Source organism: Pseudochaenichthys georgianus, chromosome 19 (assembly GCF_902827115.2).
Source record: "Pseudochaenichthys georgianus chromosome 19, fPseGeo1.2, whole genome shotgun sequence".
Classification (NCBI taxonomy): Eukaryota; Metazoa; Chordata; class Actinopteri; order Perciformes; family Channichthyidae; genus Pseudochaenichthys; species Pseudochaenichthys georgianus.
In genome coordinates this window covers 7,946,427-7,973,873 of record NC_047521.1, presented here as the reverse complement: position 1 = coordinate 7,973,873, position 27,447 = coordinate 7,946,427, and the positions used below count along the sequence as shown (strand labels likewise).

Here is a 27,447-nt window from a genome sequence, read left to right as displayed (position 1 = left end):
AAGTCAGCCCATGGAGCTCTGTGTCTGTGGTATACATATATGAAGTCAGCCCGTGGAGCTCTGTGTCTGTGATATATGAAGTCGGCCCATAGGGCTCAATGTGTCTGTGGTGTATGAAGCTTAGTCAGCCCGTGGGGATCTATGTGCCTGTGGGATAGGAAGTCCGCCCATGGGGTTCTATATTCTGTATTCCTCCATCGCTGCCATATCTGCCATGTTGTGTTGACTTCCGGTATGGATACCCAGAGCGAGGACCCACACAGTGACGTCACCATTTGGGACTCCCCTAATGGCAGCGGCCTGGTCCCGGAATTCCCCACCCGGCCGGCAGATAATTAATTTTCTTTTGGCGAGTAATATCATATGCAATAAATATTACGATCAATATCCATTGTGAAATGAATAAACTACCGGAATATTATAGCTGTAATGGTGTTTCCTTTCCCCTTTAATATGGTTCGCAACATGCAAGCCGATCGCACCAACTCTGCTATACAATATAGCAGAGAGAAACTTCTTCACATCAGAAACTTTGTGGACAATAGCCCACCGACAGACAATGGAGATTCGCCATGGCTGCCTCCTGCCGTCCTACCTGAGAGACGCAAGAAGAAGACAAAGCGGGGATCCCGTGCCGGGCTGCTGGTCAGACTGAGGAAACGAGAAAACCGACCCCCTCTTCCGGGTATTCTTCTGGCTAATGTTCAATCGATTGAAAATAAGCTAGATGAACTCAGAAGTCGGATTGCTTTTCAACGGGACATTAAGAACTGTAACGTGTTAATTCTCACTGAGACTTGGCTCAACCCCGCTATCTCGGACTCCGCCATTGTTCCTGACGGATTCACTATTTTTCGCCAGGACTGGACAGTTAACTCGAGGGAAAGTAAAGGTGGCGGTGTGTGTGTAATGACTAACGGCCCGTCTACACTACAGGCATCGAAAAATGCTTTCAACGCTTCGCCCATTCACTTGAATGGGGTGACGTAGTTGATTTTGAATCTTCGCCGAACTGCATTGTGGGGAGCGGAGCGTGGCTTTGCAAGCATCGCGAGCATCAAAAGTTGAGCAATGTTCAACTTTTGAGGCTCAATGCTTGGCATCACCCAATCAAATCATGCGTATGCAAATCTGACAGTACAAGCGCTAGCCAATCAAACCGTGTGTATGCTGGGAGAGAGTACGCAGGTCATTTCCTCATATTCATAAAAATGGAGCGGTAGTGAATCACCCGGTGCTGTATGATCAGTCTCTGTTCACCTACTGGGATACAAACCGGAGGAGCGGGGCATGGAGAAAGGTGGCAGAGACAGTGGATGAAACTGGTAGGTTTTCGCCTGTTTGGGGATTTTATATCCAATTTACTTCGTTTTAACATTGCTATTGCTTTGTATGCCGGGGGCGGGAGATTCCCGATTGGTTGTTGGTCGCCTTGGGCGCGTGAAATCACCAAGCCTCAGACACGCCCAGCTTCAAGATTTCTTGATGCATGTAGTGTAGACGGGCCGTAATAACAACTGGTGCACATATGTGAGGATTATTTCTTCGGACAATTCCGCTCATCTAGAGCACCTCATGATCTCATGCCGGGCTTTTCACCTGCCGAGATAATTCACATCTGTTGTGATAACAGCAGTGTATATCCCGCCGCTCGCCGACAACAATACGGCACTCGATCAGCTGTTTGGGATTATCGAAAAGACTGAGACTTCACAGCCAGAGGCGGCGTTCGTTGTGGCCGGGGATTTTAACACCGCTAACATGAAGAAGGTCCTGCCGAAATACTTCCAACACATCAGCTCCACAACGTGCGGGGGAAACATTCTGGACCATGTTTATTCCCCTTTTCGACATGGATATAAAGGCCCTGACACACCAAGCAGTCACCAGAGGACTAGCCGACGCTGAAGTCGGCTGTTGCCTGGCCGTGTTCTCCTGCGTTTTGGCCATGTGTCGCACGGGAACACACCGCACCGACTTCAGTGCGTGAGTGGCAATAACTCTCCTTACCAGCAGGCGGCGGTAGTGTGTATTCGTCATTCAAAAGAGGCAACAACCGGAAGACAGAGAAGAAGAAGAGTATCTTTTCTCCGTAATATCATACAGAGCTGGCCTCTCCTGGATCAAGGTGATGAGCAGGTCTTCGTTTGCATCATTCCAGATCGCCATGATGAGATGAAAATGAATAGCAGTCTGTGTGTGCCTTCTTAAATCGTTTGTTTACATCCCTCACTTCCGCTTCGCTTCTCATGCACTGATTTGCTAGCTGAACAGCCAATCAGAGTGATTATTTGGTCCGACTGCCAGACCCGATGCATGGCCGATTCAACATGTTGAATCGGCCATGCATCGGGTCTGGCAGTCCAAATAAGGCGTGTCACGGTCGACGGTGCGGGACACACCAACCTGACTACGGCGCCGCGAATGCCCGACAGCCTCTGACGGCCTCTGAATCCCAAAATCGGGTTGGTGTGTCAGGGCCTTAAGGCTCTCCCTCGCCCTCCCTTCGGCAAATCAGACCACATCTCACTGCTGCCTGCTTACAGGCAGAAACTTAAACGGGACAGACCGGTAACAAGGACAGTACAGCGATGGAGTGAGGAGTCGGATTCAGCTCGGCAGGAATGCTTTGCATCTACGTATTGGAGTCTGTTTGAGGACAATAACATCAACACACACATGGATACGGTCATCTGCTACATTGGGAAATGCATCGATGGCGTGTTACCGAAGATTTCTGTCCGAACATTCTCAAATCAAAAGCCCTGGATAAACAGCGAGGTGCGTACCAAGCTGGAAGTGCACACTATCGCGCACAGAGCTGGAGATTCAGGACTTCTAGGTATGAACTCCGGAGAGCTATCAGTAGTGCAAAGAGACAGTACAAAGACAAGGTGGAATCTGACTTCAAAGGCTGTAACACCCGGAACATGTGGGTGGAACTAAGAACAATGACAGACTACAAAGGAGCAGCGGGGGGTGCTGCGGGATTGTCTGCATGCACATAGATAGATATAAACACTAGATGACTCACCCGCGCTGCTGGCCAATGGAGACCGACGTTGCCACATGGCGGCCATCTTGCCACAGGCAGCTCGCTCATTCATAACATTATGTCTATGGTGCACTATTGAAATAACCGTAGATTGCTCAATTTTCAACCAATTTGCAAACGGTTTGGTTCGTTATAAACAGGGCTGCACATAACTGGTGCGCAGGTACGCACCTCCGCCAAAAAAAGAGCACCTGGTCATTTGAAAAAAGGCGCATTTGCGTACCAACAGAGAGAGAGAGAGAGAGAGAGAGAGAGAGAGAGAGAGAGAGAGAGAGAGAGAGAGGAGGAGAGAGAGAGAGAGAGAGAGAGAGAGAGAGAGAGAGAAGGGAGAAGGGAGAAGGGAGAGGAGAGAGGAGAGAGGAGAGAGAGAGATATTTGCGAGTTGCATATTAACCAAGCGGCAAACTCTGGGGAACAGCCAGGAAGCCAATACGGAAGTGCCACACACTGCAGTTCATACATGGGCCGATAGGGACTGGCTGCAGAAAGGAGCAATTTCCATAGACCCCCATGTTAAAATGCCCAACTTTACAGCAGAAAAAAACATGTTTCTAACCATGGATGCAATAAATATTATTATCGATATAGTTCGATTCCATCTTCATGATTATGAATCTGTGAGTGAATTGTTTTCTAACACGACCCTTTTATTTATATTAGGTCTTAAAGTTTTTGCATAAATTAGGGCGTGGTCACGTTGATGGACACGTACATGCCTCACTGTCAGCTAACAGCAACTTGTCCACTCTGCTAGGCTACAACCATAGAGGCTACAACGTTAGTTAGTCGTACTTGACCCTTTAGCTTTAGCCGTGTTCGTGGTGATTGTGCCTTTTAGGGAATATTGTTACAAATATCAGACAATTAAAATGTCGTGCTGTGCGCTTGAATGTACTAACAGAACTTCCAAGAAGTCTAAAATGATAATATTATACATGTTAACCCCGTTCGCAGGTGTTTGTGTGCTTGGTAGCTTAGCTTGTTACTTATTAGCCAGCTAAGGACGTAACCCTTTATGCATACATATACATTTAATTTATGATTCAGCCTTGGGTAAGACTTTTATAGTCTATGGCTATGACGCCCATAATGCTAAACTGGAGCAAATGTTAATAGGGGACCCAATTATCCCAGTGGTGGTCGTCGGAGCTAACGGAGCCGCAGGGGGCTAGCTCCAGCCGGCATCCCGGAGCTAGCCCACTGCGACTCCGTTAGGTCCGGGCGGTGGAGTCCGTCTCTTCTCAACGTGTGAATGACAAGCATTAAGAATAACAAAATATAGCTAATTCTCTTGCAGATTGTCTCATTTGATTATGAATGTAACGTTTATATAGGGGAACTACACTGTTAGCAGTAACTTGGTATGCATGTATTTCATGTTAGCTTAGCTTCTTAGCCTGAGCTAGCTCTGTGTACTTCCAGTTCGGAGGCAGCAGGTCCCGCCTCGGCTCCGCCTCTTTGCCCTTATTTGGAGCAGGCGGGATTAGACTCTGACGACACAGTCGAGCCGTTCGTGGCCGACTCCGCCTACTAAGGGCTTCAAGGCAACTCTGCAGAATCCTATGGGTGACGTCACGGACACTACGTCCATTTATATATACAGTCTATGATATTAACTCAAGGCCGGCCCGTAGCACTGGCTAGATGTTCGCCTAGGGCGCCAGATCTGGGGAGTCGCTGCACTGGCAGTTCTGGGAGGGAAATATTTTTTTTGACCGTTGGCGCTCATCCTAATTTTCGACCTTGATGTAACAACATTCATAATTAAGTCAATGTAACTCCCTTTTCACCCCGGTTACACGTTTAATTTGCCCTGTACGATGGGCGCTGTAAGTGATGAAAATGGGGGATGTTGGCTTATCTGGCGCCCGCAGCTCACAGCGAAAATGCAAGTGAGCGAGGGAGAGAGTGAGAGAGGGAGGGTGCACCGGTACCGGCGCTGTTGTTATTAGAATCTGGTGCTAGCTGCTCTAACGGATATAAGAAGAAGATGTTTCTACAATAATGTGGAGGGAGGCAGTCTCAGTCAGACTGAGAGGCTGATAACTACAGCTCAGTGAGGTAAAGGACCAGTGGCGGCTGGTGGAAAATATTTTTGGTGGGGCTATGGAAATAGGGACCAAACCATACTAAGGCGGTCCGGGGGGATTCTCCCCCGGAAGACATTTTTGAGAATTGACCCCTTAAATTATCTGGTGATGTTAGAGGGGGGGGGGGGGGGGGGAGATTAGCTATGAATCTTCCAAAACTGTGCAACAGTACAGTAGGCCCACGCAAACTGCAGAACACTGGTGCTTTGGGAACACTCAAATGATTTAATTCCCATTTAAAATCAGGAGACTAAATACGAACTGTGTGTGTGTGTGTGTGTGTGTGTGTGTGTGTGTGTGTGTGTGTGTGTGTGTGTGTGTATAGAGGTGTGTGTGGTTAAAACACATCAGCCTGCGGTCGCTCTTAGCCTTTCTAATTCTGAAGCCTTGCCACTTTTTTTTTTCTTTTTAATCATATAAGTGAAAACGTTTCCACTAAAGGTTTTTTGTGTGAAATACATCAGAAATAAAGAATACAAATATAAAACACAGCCTGAGGTGTGCTCACTGCTGCTCTCTGATTGGTGTGTTGCTTGACCAATGACCCCCAACTTTTGTTTTGTTATCATTACATGGCTGTGTGTTTAGATGAAAGCCTGCAATCTGTTCATCTATTACACTGATTATACAGTAAAGCCATCGAAAATAATATGATATACAGTACAGTACAAGTAGCCTACTTCTGGGTCTCTGTGTTTCATTCAAGCTCGGCTCTGTGTGTGTGTGGCACGATCGCATTTTGTGAGTGCACGAGCGGTAACGTGGAATGTTGTTGTTAGCATCTGGTTAGCTAGCTATGCTAACGGATATAAAGAGCTGTTTCTACACCAAGGTGGAGGAGAGTCCTCTCCTGTCAGACTGAGAGGATCGTATAACCTCAGCTCAGTGAGGTAAGGACTCACTCAGTGTTTAGATAGTTCCCTTTAGTGTAAGTTATCTCAGTGGGTCTCAAACGGTTTGGTCACCATTTATGTAAACAAGTATTTGTGAGGAACACATTTATATGATCACTAGCCTATAGTTATTAAAAAAATAAGAGAATAAATGAAAAACGGGTATGAAATACTATAGGACAGTAACACAAGAATACAGTTTAAAAGGGGAGTGATTAATAAAATATCCATAAAGAAAAAGTAAATCTATGTACAGTTCTGTTTCATATGGATGCTGAGAGATAGGCTATCCATAGATCTCTTCATTTTGCTCTCAAAGTGCAACAGATTGATGCATTTAACAACAATATTTTAAAAATAATCTTCCCGGGGGAGCATGCCCCCAGACCCTCCTAGAGGAGGTTAGGTCCACCCCCACCTAAAACATGTTCACATGGATAGGATACTAAATGCATTTGCACACTTTTTATATGGTGGCCTAGGTCCATATGTTTCGGTTTTGGTGGTCGTGCCACAACCGTGCATGTATGCACAGGTCATAGGTGCGCTAGAAAATAGCACTACACCCCTGCAATGTGTGTGAAAGACAACAGACTTTACAGCATGTTTTTTGAAATTGAAGTTGCGTTGGTGTTTGTGTGTTGGTTGTTGACGGCGGTGTGTGCCCCCCCTTGGTAAATTATTGCCCCCCCATTTGATTTGTCCTAGAGCCGACCCTGCTGTGAGGGTCACGGACATGAATTCATAGATAGAGGCAGACTGGTGCACACACTCTCCTGTTTTGCCAATCCGGTGCTTGAACAAATATATACTGGACATAAATATAAATGCAACACTTTTGTTTTTGCTCCCATTTTTCATGAGATGAACTCAAGGATCTAAAACATTTTCTATATACACAAAATAACCATTTCTCTCAAATATTGTTCACAGATCTGAAAAAAATCTGTGATAGTGAGCACTTCTCCTTTGCCGAGATAATCCATCCCACCTCACAGGTGTGGCATATCAAGATGCTGATTAGACAGCATGATTATTGCACAGGTGTGCCTTAGGCTGGCCACAATAAAACATTTTTTTTAATTAAATGTGGGAAGAGGGTGGGCGGCGCCCCTAGCGCCCCTATGGGCCGGCCGCCACTGTAAAGGACTCTGAGTGTTTAGATCAGGGGTGGGCAATTATTTTTCCAAGGGGGCCAAATGAGCAACTGAAAATATTTTGGAGGGCCGGGCCAAAATGCCGAACTCAATTATGCATAATATACATTTTATTTCTATATAAAAAGCAGTAAATGGCATTGTTTTGACCGCTGGTTAGAGTGTATGTTATTATTTGGCAATTAAAAGGTGAGGTTAGCTTTCAAAAATATCATTTATTCAAATAGAATTTCCAAAAAGTCACATTAATAAATAAGGGCATTTTGAGTTTCATATACTATTGAAACAAGGATTTTCTTAGCTTTCTAAAGACATCACATCATCTTTGTAGCCAAAATAAACAAGACATATCACTGAACTTTGTAACTGTGTAAAGAAAAGTGTCCCAGTTTTGTAGCCTTTTTGACTTTACATGCCTATATTAAACATTTAATGTTTTCAGAACTGCGCAAGATCAAGTGTCACTTGTTATATTTCCACATTTTAGTGTTCTTCAGTTCTTTTTTTTCATTCAGTGTGAGAAATCCAGTCTCTGTTGAGCTTTAACAAGTCCATCAAAGTCAGGTTGAATGTCTGAGGTGGAGATGCGAAGCACAGCTGACAGATGTTCATCAGTGAGAGAGGATCTGTACCTGGATTTGGTAAACTTCATGACTGAGAATGTCTGTTCACATGTGTAGGTGGATCCAAAGAGAACCAACATCTTCTGAGCATGTCTCCTCATGTTTGGAAAGTTCTCCTCCTTGAGAGCAGAGTAGAACTCTAGCAGTGATGCTGACTTAAAGTGCTCTTTCAGTAGTGAATCAGACTGCAGGTCAATGAGTTCAAGCTGAACCTCAGTGGGTGCACTCTCAACACTGCAGGTAAAGGGAGAGGAAACCAGCTGCATTTCATCCTCAACCTTTTTGAAATCTTGAAAACGCCTTGAAAATTAATCACGCAGTGCTCCTAACATGGATGAGTACCTGTGCCGGTGATCAGCTGATGGTTTGACTTCTTTCAGGGTTTTCATGTGTTCGAGATTGTTGCTGCCTAGTTGCCTTGAAATTAATTGCAACGTTGTCATGAAGGCTTTCACATGGCTATGCATTTCATGAGCAACAAGGCCCTTGCCCTGCAGTTGTGTGTTCAGGGCATTCATCATTGCAGTCACATCAACAGCAAATGTTAAATCTGCCATCCAGTCCTTATCAGACAGCTCTGGGATGGTTTTGCCTTTCATCTCACAACACTTTTATCTCTGATTTCAGAACCCAACACCTTTTCAGCACTTTGCCCAGGCTGAGCCATCTGACAGCTGTGTGGTACCTGACATCCCCATGTTCGCTCTCTTGCTCCTCCAATAGTGAAACAAACTGCCTGTGCTTTAATGCTCGCGCTCTGATGAAATTAACTGTTGTAGTAACAACATCAACCACATGGCTAAGTTTTAGCACTGACTTGCACAACGCTTGCTGATGAATAATACAATGTATAAACACCAATTTCTGCTCTGCGTTGAGTTCACTCACTTTATCTTGCATTCTTTTCAAAAGCCCAACATTTTTCCCTGTCAAATTCGGACATCGTTTACCTCGGTGAACAGATCACTCCCCGTTGTGGTTCCTTTCATTGGCCGCATTGCTGCCAGCTCCTCCGTAAGCTTGAAGTCGCGCGTTATCCCCCGGAGAAATATGAGCAGCTGGGCTGTGTCACGGAAGTCACAGCTCTCATCCAAAACCAAAGAAAAAAAGTCGAAGCCTCCCACTTCACTTTGCAGCTGAAACTCCAGATTCTCTGTGATGTCCTCCACCCTTCTCGTCACGGTGCGGCGGGACAGCGGTATGTTTTCAAACGCTTCTTTTTTCTCTGGGCATAGCAGTGCTGCAGACTCGACCATGCACTCTTTCACAAACTCCCCTTCCGAGAATGGCTTACTGTTCTGGGCGATTTTGTGTGCTATCACAAAGCTGGTTCTGGTCGCTGCATCTCTGTCTGCATGCAGCTTTGTAAAACAGCCTTGTTGTTTTTCTAGCTTTGCTAGTAAATCCGTTGATGTCCGCGCTCGTTCGGCATCAGTCAAGTTTTTGTATTTCGCGGCATGTTTCGTCTCGTAATGCCGTTTCCAATTGTACTCTTTAAACACGGCGACATGCTCCCCACAAACCAAACACACAGGTTTACCCTTGAAAGAAAAAATTAGTAGTCCATATTTGTTTGAAAGTTCTGCTTTCGGCATCCACTTTTCTCTTTTTGGCATGAGCCGACATTTTCGCATTTTTCAGAGGTGACAAGGAAGGTAGACACGCATTTCACGTGCACAGTTGACGTGCACGATTGCGTGCACTGTGAGAATAAATGGGCTTCAAAATAAAAGCAATGCGGTTTTAGTCCACCCATAAGATAATTAGAAAATATGTTTTATTTTCTAATTATCATGTAATCTTTCGCGGGCCGGTCAGAATCATCCCGCGGGCCGTACAATGCCCAGGTCTGGTTTAGATAGTTGACTTTAGTCTAAGTTACCTCAGTGGGTCTCAAACGGTTTGGTCACAATTTATGTAAACACATATTTCCAAGGCACTCCTTTATAATTATTGGGATAAACAGGTTTGAAATCATTTCAATATGACAGTAACCCAAAATATCATTTAAAACTGGAGATAAAAAAAAATGCATAAATAAATGTTACGGTAAAATAAGATATGAATGAACAACACAAATAAAATAAGTTACATTCATTTGTTATTGGCTATAGGTCATTGGTTATGTTCACATACTTATTTGATTACATCCACTTGTCTAAGATGACAACAGAGACTTTCTACCCAAAACCAGCTGTTAATTTGTGGATGCAAGCAGCTAATCGCAGACTCAACCAGAGAGAAAGTAGTAGGCCTACATCATCAGCTACCATGTCTGACAGAGAGGAAGACAGAGAGGAGAACAGTCAGGAGGGTAGTGATGACAGCTTGTAGGATTACTGGTCGTGCTAATGTTGTCTTGTGTTCACCTCTGCATGTGTGTTCACCTCTGTGTGTTCAGTGCTAATCTATGTGCGTGCACATTTCTCCCAGATCAGTTGTTTTGCTCGCTTTGAGAGCAGCCAGGCTAGGGGTGCAGAGAAGGATCAGGAGCCCTGCCCTTTTGTTTTAAACAGGGCAGATGTGTGTAAATCCTTTAAAAGGCTCCTGGACCCGATAACATCCCTGGCCGTGTTCTCTGGGTGTGTGCAGTTCAGTTGGCAGAGGTGTTCACAGACATCTTCAACAGGTCCCTGCTGCAGTCTGTAGTCCCCACATGTTTGAAACACTCCACCATCGTTCCTGTCCCCAAAAAGATAAAAATCACCAGCCTCAATGACTATCGCCCAGTAGCCCTCACCTCCATCATCATGAAGTGCTTTGAGCGGTTAGTCAAAACCTTCATCACCTCCTCCCTCCCTGACTCTCTGGACCCCCTGCAGTTTGCCTACATAGCAAACAGGTCCACAGACGACGCCATAGCCCTCAGCATCCACACTGTTCTCTCACACCTGGACCAGAGGTACACATATGTGAGAATGCTGTTCATTGATTACAGTTCAGCCTTCAATACCATTGTGCCCTCCAAGCTGGTCATCAAGCTCAGAGACCTCGGGCTCAACAGCGCCCTCTGTGACTGGATCCTGAACTTCCTGACGGGCAGACCCCAGGCAGTGCAGGTGGGAAACATCACATCCTCCACCCTGATCCTCAACACCGGAGCCCCTCTAGGCTGTGTGCTCAGCCCTCTCCTCCCTGTTCACTCACGACTGTGTGGCCACACACAGCTCCAACACCATCGTGAAGTTTGCTGACGACACGACCGTCATCGGCCAGATCACCGACGGCGACGAGACGGCGTACAGAGAGGAGGTCGGAAACCTGACATCTTGGTGCCAGGATAACAACCTCTCAACGTCAGCAAAACCAAGGAGCTGATTGGGGATTACAGGAAGCAGCAGAGAGAGGGACACGCCCCCATCGCCATCAATGGGACTACTGTGGAGAGAATCAGCAGCTTCAGGTTCCTCGGTGCCCACATCACTGAGGACCTGACATGGACTCTTCACACTACCACCATCACCAAAAAAGCTCGACAGCGACTCTCCTTCCTCCGCAGGCTGAGGAGGTTCAATATGGACTCCAGGATACTCTGCAACTTCTACAGGTGCACCAAAGAGAGTATCCTGACTGGCTGAATCACGGCCTGGTACGGCAGCTGCACCGCCCTCGATCGTAATGCTGCGTTCACACCGGACGCGATGCGAATATTCGCTTCGCTCTAATCCCTCCGATCGCATCGCTCTAAACGCTCGAGTTTCACCGCGGCTGCCAGCTGTGTTTACTCGCGTCATTCAAACAAGACGCACTGGCTCGGGAGCTACAACTACAACAAAATGAACATATTTGCCCGTGATTAAATTGTAATACACGTTTCTAAATGATGCCGAAGTAATAACATACTGATACCGGTTAGTAAAAACCATGAATTAATGCTTGACAAGTCTGCAGACAAGACGGCAGGCGAAAAACCTTTTAAAATGCTTGTTTTCTGAATGAAGATCGAGTCGACCAGGCTAAGCTAACATTGTCCACACTCACAACAACGGCCTACAGACATAAATAAACCAGCGACTGTATTCACCATGACACAAACAGTCTGTGGTTTGTACTTGTTTAACTTTTGTCCAGTTTCTGAACAGATATGAGGAGCTGTGAGCTCTGTGTGTTAACTGCTAACAGCTAACCCATATTATCATTATCACTTTCCAGTTTATTTTGTGTAAACACAATGGTCAGCCGGGTTCTGTAGGAACTCTTTTTCACTCAGATACTCATGCAGCATTTTGTTCCAATTTCTGCCTGACTGTTTAAGCCCATAGAGTGACTTTACTAGCTTGGACACCAACTTTTCACCTTTACTGGATTTGACCTCAAAACCTTCTGGCTCTTCTATGTCTATCTCACAGTCTATTGGTGCATGTAGATAAGCAGTTTTAACATCCATTTGGTGTAAAATCAGATTTTCCTGTGCTGATTTTTGCATTAACACTATGATACTGGTGAGGTTAGCGATAGGTGAAAATGTCTCATCATAGTTTTCACCCATTACATTGCATTTAGCTGACGCTTTTATCCAAAGCGACGTACAATAAGTGCGTTCGACCAAAAAAATACAAACTTGAAGAAAACAGAATCATATAAGTACATCAGGTTTCAAAGAGCAAAAACATTTCAAGTGCTACTCAACTGGCTTTAGATAAGCCAGTCCTTTATTAGTATATAAGTGCTTTGTTAATAGTTCTATCGCTCGAAGTGGAGTCGAAAGAGATGAGTTGTCAGTCTGCGCCGGAAGGTGTGTAAGCTATCTGCTGTCCTGATGTCAATGGGGAGCTCATTCCACCATTTTGGAGCCAGGATAGCAAACCCACGTGTTTTTGCTGATGGGAACTTGGGTCCCCTTCGCAGCGAGGGTGCAGCGAGCCGTTTGGTTGATGCAGAGCGGAGTGCACGTGCTGGGGTGTACGGTTTAACCATGTCCTGGATGTAGGAAGGGCCAGATCCATTCGCAGCATGGTACGCAAGTACCATTGTCTTGAAGTGGATTCTAGCAGTTACCGGAAGCCAGTGGAGGGAGCGGAGGAACGGCGTGGTGTGGGAGAATTTAGGAAGGTTGAAGACCAGACGAGCCGCTGCATTCTGGATGAGCTGCAGAGATCGGATGGCACATGCAGGTAGACCAGCCAGGAGGGAGTTGCAGTAGTCTAGGCGTGAGCTGACGAGAGCCTGGACCAGAACCTGCGTCGCTTTCTGGGTCAGCTGGGGACGTATCCTCCTGATGTTGTAAAGCGTGTATCTGCAGCAGCGGGTTGTAGCAGCGATGTTCGCAGTGAAGGACAGGTTGTTATCTAGGGTCACACCCAGATTCCTTGCAGTCTGAGTCGGGGAAACAACAGAGGTGCCGATGTTGATTGTTAGGTCAAGAGTGGGACAATCTTTTCCCGGAAGAAAAAGCAGTTCAGTCTTGTCAAGGTTGAGCTTGAGGTGATGAGCAGACATCCACTGAGAGATGTCAGCTAGACAAGCAGAGATGCGTGCGACGACCTGGGTCTCTGAGCGGGCTAATGACAGATCCGAGCGAGTTTGTGTACAAGGAGAAGAGGAGGGGACCGAGAACAGAGCCCTGAGGGACCCCTGTAGTTAATTGACAAGGGTCGGACTCCGACCCTCTCCAAGTAACCCTGTAGGTGCGGTCTTTGAGGTATGAGGTGATGAGGGAAAGTGCAGAGCTTTAATGCTGAAACTCCAAGTTCTTGGAGAGTGCGAAGGAGGATCTGATGATTCACCGTGTCGAATGCAGCAGACAGGTCCAAAGGATGATGACAGAGGATAGGGAGGCTGCTTTAGCAGTGTGCAGTTCCTCAGTGACAGCAAGGAGGGCAGTTTCTGTGGCATGACCTGCCTTGAAACCAGACTGGTGCGGATCCAGAAGGTTGTTCTGATGGAGATAACATGAGAGTTGTTTAAAGACAGCGCGTTCAAGTGTTTTAGAAAGGAACGGGAGGAGAGAGACAGGCCTGTAGTTTATAACATCAGACGGGTTGAGAGTGGGTTTCTTTAGGAGAGGGTTTACTCTTGCCTCCTTGAGACTGTTTGGAAAGTGACCAGAAGTTAGAGAAATGTTGATGAAGTGGGTGAGAAACGGTAGAATATCAGGAGCGATAGTCTGAAGGAGGTTTGAAGGGATAGGGTCCAGAGGACAGGTGGTAGGGCGGGCAGAGGTAATGAGGGTAAGAACCTCACTTGGAGAGAGAGGGAAAAAGGAGGTCAGTATGTGGGTGGAAGGAGGGTCTGGTGACCCAGTGGTGAGTAAAGGTGAGTCAGAAAAAGAAGAGCGAATATCATCAACCTTTCTATCAAAGTGGTTAACAAAGTCGCTTGACAGAAGGGAGGAGGGGGAAGGGGCTTCTGACTGTATCCCTTGGCTACATATCGTGCCTTGTATCTTACGGACCCATCAACATTGGTCTTGATATCATACACCCATTTACCCCCCACTGCTTTCTCACCCTGAGGTAAGTTGGTCAGGATAAATGTGTCATTTTCTTTTAGTGATTGCATTTCCTCATCAATTGCAATAACCCATTGTTTTGACTCAGATGATGTTACAGCTTCCCCTATTCCTAGTCAATATTTGTCAGTAGCTGATCCTCACTTTCCTTACCACATACACTGGCACATAAGTGAGCTGGCTTCTTCCTCACTCTTGAAGGATAACGCCCAAGCTCACTCTTGTCGTCTTCTGTCTCTGTTACCACAGGTATAGATACTGGACTAACGTTAGTATCACGCTTGATTTTGCCATATTTGTTCTGTACCTCAAATCGCAAAATACATTTGTGAATCCTTCTGTGAGCATTTATTAATATTGAGACTGATCTGACTCCATACAGATGTTAAATTCACCTAGGAATGGTATCATTGACTTAAATGTTCAAATAAATGTTGCTCTTCCGTCTATATTGGTCATATGATGCCCCTTGACTGAAATGTTTCCTGTTCAATATCCCCACTGATTTCCTTAACATTCTGGGATGAGAGTCCACATCACAATTGACTCTAAACTGTCATTTCCCTTTCATCACTCACCTCAGCAACAAACTTCTCTCCACTGTCCCTGTGTTCTGCCTCTGACTCACTCTCAAGCGCCTAGATGTCAAGAGAGGTGGTGAAGTGATCATTATTTATTGAGCAGTATACTCTTTCACATTGAATCATAACAAGTCATACTGAATGTAAATACAACTGACTCTAAAGTAAGTCCCAGTCTGTGACATTGGACATTTTCAAGACTCAAAGTCCCAAGCAGTAGAATATTAGCTAGTCTATGTAATGTGGACATAAAATAAATAGTTAACTGAATACTGGGATGAAAATGGCCTATAAGCACTCAGTAAAACATAAACACACACAAAAAGCTTCTGAATGATAAGAAGTATAATTCAAATATAATGCACATTACCATTTTGAGAGAGAGTACCAAAGTTAAAATAATCTCTTATCGAACTGAGGCTCCAGTAAAACACACTGACATCATGGTGTTTACATGAGCACTGAGAGATCGGGTTATTCATGTTCCCCGTTTACATGATAAATGCTAGTAACCTGGCATTTCGATGCCTTTTCTCATCTAAACTATTCAGTATTTGTATCTCTCTATCATGACATAAAGACGAAACTCCTCTCTAGAAGTGAGACGCTTTTGCCGCCGCCGCCATCACTGTTAACTGATTAACTGCTACTAGCTGAAGACTTACTTTCCTCTTCTTTGAAAACAATGTTCTTATGTCCATGTTGTTTGGGGGAAAAAACATATCAAACCAAGAGATCGTCAGCTTTGATTTTCGCTGTATTAACCATTTCCTGAACATTTGGTGTGTGTGCCTTACGGCCCGTCTACACTACAGGCAACAAAAAATCTTGAAGCTGGGCGTGTCTGAGGCTTGGCGATTTCTCGTGCCCAAGGCGACCAACAACCAATCAGGAATCTCCCGCCCGCCCCCAGCATACAAAGCAATAGCAATGTTAAAACGAAGTAAACTGGATATAAAATCCCCAAACAGGCGAAAACCTACCAGTTTCATCCACTGTCTCTGCCACCTCCCTCCATGCCTGGCTGCTCCGGTTTGTATCCCGGTAGATGAACACAACAGAGACTGATCATACAGCACCGGGTGATTCACTACCGCTCCATTTTTTTGAATATGAGGAAATGACCTGCGTAGTCTTGTACTGTCAGATTTGCATACGCGGGATTTGATTGGCTGATGCCAAGCATCGAGCCTCAAAAGTTGAACATTGTTCAACTTTTGATGCCGATAGATGCTCGTGATGCTTGCAAAGCCATGCCATGCTCCCCACAATGCAGTTCGGCGAATATTCAAAATCAACTACGTCACCCCATTCAAGTGAATGGGCGAAGCGTTGAAAGCATTTTTCAATGCCTGTCGTGTAGATGGGGCGTTACTCGGCTACCGGCATCGCTTCATACAGATCTGAGCTGTCCAACTATGGCAACACTCCTTGAACATGCGCTCGCTATGTGAGAATCTGCCTTGGTACAAAGTAGCAGTGAAAACATGGTACGGAGTTTCATTGATTTGGGCATTCTCTCAATAAGCAAGTGGAATGGATTTGACAGTGAAGCACTGACACAGCGCTCTACAAAGTGCGGCGAGTGGAGAGACAGATTCACGGACTTTCCACATGGTAAAAGTGGGGGAGTCTAAACTAATCATTTGAAAAAGTGGGGGGGACTTGTCCCTCCCTCATATAATGGCTGCTGACGCCCATGGGAAAATTACAAAAGCATTGATCATCAGTCTATGGTTGTGGTGGAGTCACGCATTCTGGTGAGACCAGGTTGGCTGTAGTACATATGCCGGGCCTGTAAGTGGCGCTGTACTTCCACCACGAAATACACCAAAAGCAGCGAATAAGACCTCCCGAGCATGGTTGCCTGGTTGCCCTTCTGTTTATTCTGTGCGGTGGATTTAGCAACATGTAGTTCATGTAGTTCTCCATGTCCACTTGTTGCTGATGGTTGTGTTAGAGGAGCTGTAGATTTGGGTGAGCAGCAGAGGTGGGGAGAGGCAGGGCTCTGGCTGTTTCGGCGGCCTCTGTTTCTCTTTTTCTCCCTCCCGAGGCGAGCGTGTGCTCCTGCTGTAAAAGGCAGGTGCCACTAACTCTGAGCCTGGCTCCCGAGCAGGACGTTCTCCCCGGTAGTCCACCAGTAGATGAAAAAGACCCATCTCTCCGCCTCTTCCATGGGACAAGGGAACAGTGCGGCAGAGTTTCCGTTAGGTCAACATATCCGTTAAAGTTGAAATCTTCCGGACAAAATTAGAAAAGTGCCGGTCAAATGTCTTCTTTGTTATTTATTGAGCTTTAAAACAAATTGATAACGACATATAATAATATAAGAATAATAAACGGAGCTTCTCTTTTCCTCCCCCTCTCCTGACAGACCGTCAGTATCCGTCTCATGCAGCTGGCTGATCCAGTAATGAGTGACCCGACAGTCAAAATAAACATATTTATAGCTAGTTTAGGTAGTTTGAGAGGTAATTAAAATAGCTAAGTGTGATGATCTAACTTGAAGTGTGTTCAAGTGTGCACTCGGAGCTGCAGTTGATCATGCAGAGCTGCGTGTCTCCGTCAGCAGCAGCTGATCTCTGATCTCTCTCTCCTGTCGGATTAGACTTCACTCGCGTTTATGTCCATATCGATCAGATCTAACTAGTTCTAGCTAATGATATGACTGCGTGCATGTCAAAGGACACCTAAACAAAGCATTTAGATTTGCCGGTCTTCAGCATATTTTACCGGTCATAGTCTGGTAATTACCGGCTAACGAAAACTCTGCCATGCAGGGGGGTCTGCTGGAGGCTCCTGCTGGGTGCACTGTCCTGCGAGATACCGGGACCTGGCTCGAAACACTCGGAACGGGGAGAGGTGGGGAGAGGCGGGGCTATGGTGTATAGGGCGTACACACGGAGCCGTTTGACTTTCAGGTGTAACATCTACCAATGGCATGACATAGACCTCCTCCACCTCTTTGCTGTCCTACTAGTCAACCCTTCTGATCAGAGCCTTTCCTAAATAGTGGTAAGTGGTTTTACAGTTCAGTGTACATTAATTTAGCAATTTAATGCTTTACTGCTGTTGAATAAACTCATAGTGATTTTATTAAAACTATGATTTGCAATCTTTTTTATTCCAATTACAATAATCTTTTTGTTATAATTGTAAAACACATCTTAACATCCATCAGCAATCAATAAAACAAATCATCCAACACAAAATAGAAGACATCTGGACCTATTCTATTTATTTGTGAACAACAGCATCTATTGGGACTGCTCATTGATGTAATCAAGAGCCATTGAGTCTAGTTTTTGTAGTCGGCCTCTCAGAATGTTTATAATTTCTTTGTCTCTTAACATTCCTATAATAATTTGTTTTTTATTGTTGATATTGTTCTGTTCTTTATTGTTGTTGTGAGAATCACTTTGCAATTGTGTAAGTGCTATAGTTATACTAATATTATTGCTGTTACCATCATTAATATTATTAATAATGTCTTCCTTGTTTTCTTTATTCATCACTGCAGGAAGGATTATGCCAGCCCACATCAAACACCTGATCAAGAACTTGTGAATCTTCAGGCAGGAAAGATGAAAACACGTGTTCAAAGTTCCAGTTTCCTGTACATCGAACCATGCCTGTATGGGACTCTGTTCCACATGTCTTCAGTCAGTTCTGGACCCTATTATGACTAAGACACTAGTTCTACCAAGGCTTATTAGAAGTAAGAGTGGTAGGAGTTATCTTTGTATTTAGGCTGCGACAAGTCGACAAAGGTGATCAAATACTGATGCAAATAATGATCCGATTCATTTGATATTGATTGTCTGCCAATAATGAATCCTGATCCGATTCTTCTATTTCCCAGATAATACAGCGGCACCATGTACACTAGCTCTATTTGTTTTTGCCATTGTAATTCACCTTAAGCAATTGTTGACTGTAACGTCTATGCCAACCAACTGTCATTTGTAATGTATTTTACCATACTTTAATGGTCAAGTTCTGGTCACCACAGCAGCCCAAATGTTAACGTAGATGTCAAGTTTTCTTTTTACAGCTAGTGTACTTATATCTGTACATTTATTTTCAGTTTGCTTCAAGAAGTGGCTTCAACAGACACAAATGCAGGCCAGATTGGGAAAGGCTGGACGCTACATAACGGGAAACATTATAGAGTGGTGAAGTCCCGCCCATCTACTTCCGGTCCATGGGACCTAATTTCGGAAAAATAATGTATTGAAGTCAATGGAGAAAGAAAACGTATCTTTCGATCCCATTTCAATTGTGCCACGAATTACACATATGATGTTTGTCAATCTTAAAAAAATAATTTCCATGTCAAAAAAGTCACAGTTTGTCGGAAAACTGTTGAAATATAAGACTATGAAAAATACGCAACTAGAAAGACTACAAATCCCAGTCGCGTAAGTGATGTCACAATTGTTTTCCTCTACTAAGAGATAGCTAAGATCAGCGCCATATAGATAGATTCTATCTATATGGCCCTGGCTAAGATAAGATAACTTTAACAAGATGCCTGTGTGCTTAGTACCAGGTTGTTATCATACCAGCAATGGGTCTTGCTCGTTCTTTCGCTTCCCGTCTGATGATAGGACCAGGAGTGGCTGGATCAAGTTAACTACCTAGCTAGTAGGGGAGTAACGGTTCACAAACATTTCGGTTCGGTACGTACCTCGGTTTTTTGGTCACGGTTCGGTTCAGCAGATTTTTTTTTCACAAAACAAAACATATATATATATTTGTATTATTATTAAACTGTAAATAATGTATTCACTCAAATAAATACAAAATATAATAAAATAAACATTAAGGTGCAGCATTTCGATGAACTGAAATAATCTGTATTTTAACTTTACTGTACTAGTAGGCTACTCACAAAACATAAACTATTAGTTTTGGGTTTTTAATTAGGGCCTGAGCACGTAGTGCAAAGACCTATTGAAATCGTCAGTATTATTATTCTTCTGTTACCGGTTCTGCGCTTTCGACCTGTTTTTGAGGGGGTTACGACACTATTCATGTAGCGAAATTTGGCAACACCGCCAGGACCGGTGAAAATGTTAACATTCTGGATTCGATGGGAGAACATTTTTCAACTTGCTCTCTAGCGCCACCTGTGTAAATTCAGTGTTTCGAAAAAGGTACAAAGTCGCAGCGTAAGTCTGACGGACCTGAAATTTTGCACACTTATCCGGGTGGAGCAGCTCTACATATTATCCTCTCATATCCCGAAGCTCCGCCTACTTTGATTTTTTTTAAATTAGCATAATGTGAAAAACATTGAAATATTAACTTAAATTCCAATTTCTTGATTTTCCAAACCAAACTTAGTGCACAGCATCAATGGAGGGGCAGACACATTACCGTACAAAATGAGCACGAGGTGTGGAAAAATGTGGCCGACATCAATCAAAACGTATTAGCAAAAGGGTGTGGCCTACACATAAATGCTCACAATTCATCCAAAATATATCCAAATATCACAGATTTCGGTGGATAGGTTCAGTGTGTCTTGGGGAATAGGCACATCAAACAATGTTCATTTCGAACAATAGGGGGCGCCAAAAACACAACTAATTTATATCTCAAGAACCGATGGACTAAAAAAATATATATTGTCATAGACATACTGGCAGGGTGAGTATAAACTGAGATTTAAAGGGTCGCAACCAATGAAAAATGTGGGCGTGTCCTATTCAGTTTTTTCTCGAAATCGAAGGGTTAAAAAATGTACCGAGCCATAAGTAGGGGAGAAAATGAGTTACGGCCTTTAAATTCGGAACGCATGTCACAGCCCACAACCTTTTCCAGACTGTAGAAAAAAATCGGACGTTTTAGCAAATATGTCTCAGTAGCGCCCCCTATTGTGCGGTAGTCAAATATAGTTTCTTCGAACTACCCGAAAATTGGCACAGAGATTCCTCATGGAAATGCGGACATATTTCAAAATGGCTTCCATTATCTCCGCCCCCCATGAAGTCGGCCATTTTGAAATATGTCCATTTTAAGCGCATTTTCGCATACTTGTCCTAGGAAAATGATCGGAAAAATGTCAAACCAGGACAAGATCAGCCCATATCCAATGTGATGCTAAATTGCGAATGAATAGTCGACTGTTCAAACAGGGAGCTCGTAAGCTAACGGAACATGTACCAATTTTGACGATTTAAATGCCACAAAATCGCTAAAATGACTTTCGGACGCAAAACTTGGAACACACGTCACAACCCACGTCTTTTTCCAGACTGTACAAAAAAAATGTACATTTTTGTACACCAGCTCAGTAGCGCCCCCTATTGTGCGATAGTCACATATAGTTTCTCCAAACTACCCCAATATTGCCACAGACATTACTGATGGAATTGCGGACATATTTCAAAATAACTTCCATTAGCCCCGCCCCCCAGAAAGTCGGCCATTTTGAAAAATCTGTGTTATTCATGCATTTTAAGCGCTTTTTCGCAAACACCTCCTCGGGAAAAGATCGGGAAAATTCCAGTCCAGGACAAGTTAAGCCCATATCCAATATCATGTTAAATTGCGAATAAAATAGTTGCTAGCTCAATCGGGGCGAACGTAAGCTAACAGAGAATGTACCATTTTTGACGATTTACATGTCTCAAATGACTCCAAACTACTCGCATATAGTTTTCCAGATATTCACGAAACGCTGTTGTACACATTACTATTATGATGGCACACAAATTTACCAGCAACAGCTCTGCTTATTAATTTCCCACATTAACCATAAACACCCAATACATATAAAACTCCTAAACAATGTATGGTGAAATGTTTTCCATCTTTGTTTTTCTATCTACGACTACAAACAGTATTTCCACTACAAGCACAACAGTAACACATCTTTCTATGCAATACAATAGAACAGTATGTGTTCACAGCCAATCCATGATTTAATGAGTATTTCCTTTGTGCCAAGAGCTGATTTAGTATATTGCATCAACGACCTTTTCAATTAAATTGACAATTCTTTTGTGTAATTAATAGTGTGTGAAACCAGGCAGAGTGAGTGACATGGTGTTCATTTCCACTATGCCAAAGCAGTTTACAGTTGCTGACGGTGTAAGGTAATATATATTGTCCTAAGTAATTGTATGTAGCTGTGTTCAAAGGAGTACACGTTACAAGGCCGTGCGGGGGGAGCTGCCAGACCCAGATGTCCTCAAAGTCAGCGAAGTATACAAGGACCTCTCAGCAGACATCTCACCACGAAAAAAAAACGAATGGCTCACTACTCAACTCAATCTTGTGCACAGAGCCTGTAGAACACATAATTTAAACCAGCAGGATGTAAACAGAGGAGAACAGCCGGTCTGATTTAGTGCCATGTGATTATCCTGTAATGAGTAACATACACAGTGTTGATCGACTATATAAACAGTTCATTTATTGTCTCGATACATGTGTTGTGTAAGACATTTGAATCAATTTGATACGTCAATATTAAATGTACCTTTATTTTGAAAAACTTTATTGTGAATGACAAACCGGATGTCACATTTCCGGTATTTCCGGTTTAGGGAGAGACTTAATTCAGGTAGCTTGCCTTGGCTGTCTGTGTGCACGGAGGTTTTGTCGTCAACAGACTCATTAAACTACCCACTTCTCGGTACATAGAAACCCTGCTCCACGGTCAAACGTGAGTAATATCGCAATTGGTGTGTTATACTGAAATGTGTTGACCTATACTTTATACTTTATTTATATATATATTTATGCTTTTCATTGGAACACGCGGTGGGTGTGTGCAGTGCTAATGCTAATACCTAGCGCCACTTGTTTTGATGTACGTTTTTGTTGGTAACCTCGCTAGTTTGTATCTTTTAGTGTTGAGGTGGGCACCGTTAGATTCTGTGTCTCCTTGCGGTCATAAACAATGTGTTTGATGTGGAGCTAGGATAAGTAATAAGGGAGCTAGGAGTGATTTCCGGTGCAGTAATAGGTTAGCATTTTTCGCTCGGGGCTAATTCAGAAGCTCACTGTTAGCATTGTGTGTTTTTTGTGAAAAAATAAATGAAAAAGATCAGTTAAATTAGTTTTTTTCCCGTTCTATGGATATAAAATATTCATAGTTTATTAAATATTAAGCTTCCTTAGACGTTGTTTCCTGAAAATGACGCGATTACGGGTCCGTGGGGCCTAAGACGATAACAGAGTATGTTTTATTTTTATTTTATTTATTTTTTCACAACAGTTGTATTTGGATGGAATGAATACCTATAGTGATAATACAAAGTAATAAAATGATTTTTACAGTGAAAACGTTCAAATGGAACTGATGGTTCCCAAATTACCCAGAGGTGAGGTGGACTTTATTTTTCTAAACCTCTCTTAAAAAGGTCAAATTTCACTTGTTTTGCATCAATCTTGATACAGGGTACTTATTATATGTTATAGTTTGGATTCCTAAAGCTTTTAGTCTACTAAACGCATCATTCAAGGGTGGTTTTCACTATAAGTAATGTTTTTTTTTTAGGCGGACATTAGAATTGACATGTTTTTACTATGTTCCATCTCAATTTACTTTAAAATAAAAACATCTCTATTGTACGGTGGCCCTGAAGTGCAAGAAACCACAGCATTTCACAAAACACAACAGAATTTCACAAAACGCCACAGCATTTCAGAAAACACAACAGCATTTCACAAAACGCCGCAGCATTTCACAAAACACCACAGCATTTCACAAAACGCCACAGCATTTCACAAAACACCGCAGCATTTCACAAAACACTGCAGCATTTCACATTGGACGGAAAGGGTATTCCTTAGGGAGAACACTTATTGTTTGTGATATTGTTTGTGGACAGAGCCAGCCAGAGAAGCACTGCTGTGATTGGTTGTTTTTGCTGCCAATCAAGAAATGACTTCGTGATTGGACCAACACATCAGCCGTTAGCTGTTAGCACACACTCAGAGCTCACAGCTCCTCATATCTGTTCAGAAACTGGACAAAAGTTAAAGATATGCAAAACACAGACTGTCTATGTCATGGTGAATACAGTCGCTGCTTTATTTATGTCTGTATGATGTTGTTGTGAGTGTGGACGGAGCAGCTACAGGTTAGTTTAGCCTGATCGATCCGATTCCGATAGGATTTACATGGAGATCCGGCCCGCCCCCTCTCCAGCGTCTTTTTTGAATCACAGGAGTAAACACAGAATTAATGCTTTATTAATTCATGGTTTTTAAGGGGCTTATCTCCATGTAAATACTATGGTAGACTACCCAGTTACTAAATCAGCCTACTATCACCTAAAGAACATATCTAGGATTAAAAGACTAATGTCACAGCAGGATTTGGAAAAACTTGTCCATGCCTTTATCTTCAGTAGACTCGACTACTGCAATGGTCTCACTAAAAAATCTATTAGAAAGCTGCAGCTGATTCAGAACGCCACTGCTCGAGTCCTCACTGACACTAAGAAAGTGGATCACATCACTCCTGTTCTGAAGTCTTCACACTGGCTTCCTGTGTGTCAAAGAATAGATTTCAAAATACTGCTGCTGGTTTATAAAGCACTGAATGGTTTAGGCCCAAAATACATTTCTGACCTCCTGCTAAACTATGAACCATCCAGATCTCTCAGGTCTTCAGGGACTGGTCAGCTTTCTGTCCCCAGAGTCAGAACTAAACATGGAGAAGCAGCGTTCAGTTATTATGCTCCAAATATCTGGAACAAACTCCCAGAAACCTGCAGGTCCGCTGCAACTCTGACTACTTTTAAATCCAGGCTGAAGACTTTTCTTTTTGTCGCTGCTTTTAATTGAACTATTCATATCTTAAACTGCACTGTAACTTTTATCCATGTACTTTTTCTTGTAATGTTTAATTGAACTATTTATATTTTAGACTGCACTGTAACTTTTATCCATGTATTTTTCCTTAATGTTTATTTGATTAGCTTTTCTTTTTTAATGCTTAATGTCTTTCATTTTTTTTTTTGTAAAGCACTTTGAATTGCCTTGAGTTGAAAAGTGCTCTATAAATAAACTTGCCTTGCCTTGCCTTACCCAATATTCGCATCGCTCTAATCGCTTGAGTTTCACCGCGGCTGTCAGCTGTGTTTGCTCTTGTCATTCAAACAAGACGCGCTGGAGAGGGGGCGGGAAGTATCTCCATGTAAATCCTATAGGAGATACCAACTACAACAAAATGAACATATTTGACAGTGATTTAATTGTAATACACGTTTCAGAGTGATGCCGAAGTAACTAATACTGATAACGGTTAGTAAAAACCATGAATTAATGCTTTGACAAGTCTGCAGACAAGACGGCAGGCGAAAAGCTTTTAAAATGCGTGTTTTCAGAATGGAATCGGATCCATCAGGCTAAACTAACCTGTAGCTGCTCCGTCCACACTCACAACAACGTCATACAGACATAAATAAAGCAGCGACTGTATTCGCCATCTGTGGTTTGTACATATTTAACTTTTGTCCAGTTTCTGAACAGATATGAGGAGCTGTGAGCTCTGAGTGTGTGCTAACGGCTGATGTGTTGGGAGGGACCGGTTGGGACATATTGCGCTGTCGGACTTTGACCAATCACGAAGCGTCATTTCTTCACTGGCAGCAAAAACAACCAATCACAGCAGTGCTGTCTGGCTGGCTCTGTCCAATCATAAACAAGAAGTGTTCTCCCTACGGAATACCCTTTCCGTCCAATGTGAAATGCTGTGGTGTTTTCTGAAATGCTGCGGCGTTTTGTGAAATGCTGTAGCGTTTTGTGAAATGCTGTTGTGTTTTCATTTTAAGTCATACGCTAATATTAACCAATACACAGCTTCAATTATTACTTTACTTACCTTGACCACATAACAGCTGGATTGAAGGTTTGCTTTTTGATCAATAAACACAACAACAAAAAGCAAACTCCACTGGTATGGAACATACATGGCCTAATATCAAGAGGAGATGCGTTTATTGAGTAAACAAACAGTCAAGGGCAGAACGTCTGCACAACCCACTGCACCGCACGCCACGGTTAACCTGTTAAGCCGGCGGGGACCCTGTTTTTTTTTTCCACGACACTGTGTCTCAGAGCATCTTAATATTTAAAAACCTATTAATGTGTTATACCAGATTAAAGAGAAGAATCTCAGCTAACTGACGATAAGAACTATTTTTACCGAAACAAAACAAAAGTCTCACAAGAAGCGTTAGCATTAGCCCTCAGCTAAAACGGGCAGATGCTACTTCCGGTGCTAACTAGCAAAAACGACCTTTAAAACGTAATGTTTTCTGCACAAACTACATATCATCTGAAAGCTGATACTCCACAGATTATTTTTGTTATAAGTATCATCACTGTAGGACACAAACTCACTGAGCTATCAGCCAGAACAGAGAAGAAAAAAAACAACAGTTTTCAAAACCATAACAATAAATATGTCTTACCGTTGCTGTTTTGTGATCAAAGCTCTTGTTCAAGGGAATAAAAACGCTGCTTAAGGTTAATCCAATGTCTCTTAGTCACTTTAGAATTGTTCCTGATAATCTATCATTACATTCATGGCAGCAGAGGAGGTATAAAGTTTTGCAGTCCCGAGCTAATGCTGTCTCACGTGCTGTTTACGCAAACCTCTCTCTACTTGACGTAAGTGTTTAGCGGGACTTACTAACTGTCACTCGATTCTATTGGCTCCAACCGTTCAGAAAAGGTGTCAATCACCCAAATCGACCAATGGGTTCCAAAGATATGATCCTGCGTAGTATAAACTACGCCCGCTCCATTACGCATTACGCAGCCAGAAGGGAGAGCTTCACCACCGAGGCGAGCAGGTGCTAGAGATGCTAGCTGACGATAGCGGGGCTTTGATCATACCAAATGACTCTTCGTCGGATGATGAAGATCTCCTCCAGCCAGACCTGGATCCGGGCAGTAGTGACTCGGATGTTGAACTTCCACCACGGGAAAGGTATGTAATCTCTCTGTTTTTATATATTACTTATGTGTTTGGTGGAACTGCGTCACAGTGCTAGCTTAGCCAAGAAGCTACAGGAATGATTAGGCAAAATGCTAAATAGTTTTACTTGTCTTTTTACGTTACATTTTCTAAATGAATGGCCAGTGAATGAATATATACATGTGTTTACTTATTTATTTGGTGTAATATTATTTATTTATAGTCCAATATTATCCTTTTTATATATTACTTTTGTGTTTGGTGGAACTGCATCACAGTGTTAGCTTAGCCAACAGGAATGATTAGCCAAAATGCTAAATAGTGTTACTTGTCTTTTTGGAGTTACATTTTCTAAATGAATGGCCAGTGAATGAATATACATGTGTTTACTTATTTATTTGGTGTAATATTTCATTTATAGTCCAATATTATCCTATAAGTATAAGCCAGTGAATTAATCTAATCTCTTTGTTTTTCCACATTTGTTAGATGCAGCAGGACAAAGCCACACACCCAGAAGACTGTCAGGGAGCAGCTTGCTGCAGAATTGTTGGAGTTTGCTGAAGGCCCTGCATCTCCACCACCCCCTCCTCCACCATTCACATGCATGCCCGAGTATTATGAGGAAGATGCAGTCCAGGACACGA

At 43.3% G+C, this 27,447-nt stretch overlaps 1 protein-coding gene and 1 pseudogene across 1 annotated transcript in view; both read right to left on the bottom strand.

Moving 5' to 3' along the window:
• The window catches only part of LOC117465060 (corticotropin-releasing factor receptor 1-like), a 118,404-nt gene that overhangs the window by 68,482 nt on the left and 22,475 nt on the right, over window positions 1–27,447 (bottom strand). The gene's annotated exons all lie outside the window — the stretch shown is intronic.
• On the bottom strand, window positions 8,127–8,781 carry LOC139435826 (general transcription factor II-I repeat domain-containing protein 2B-like; annotated as a pseudogene).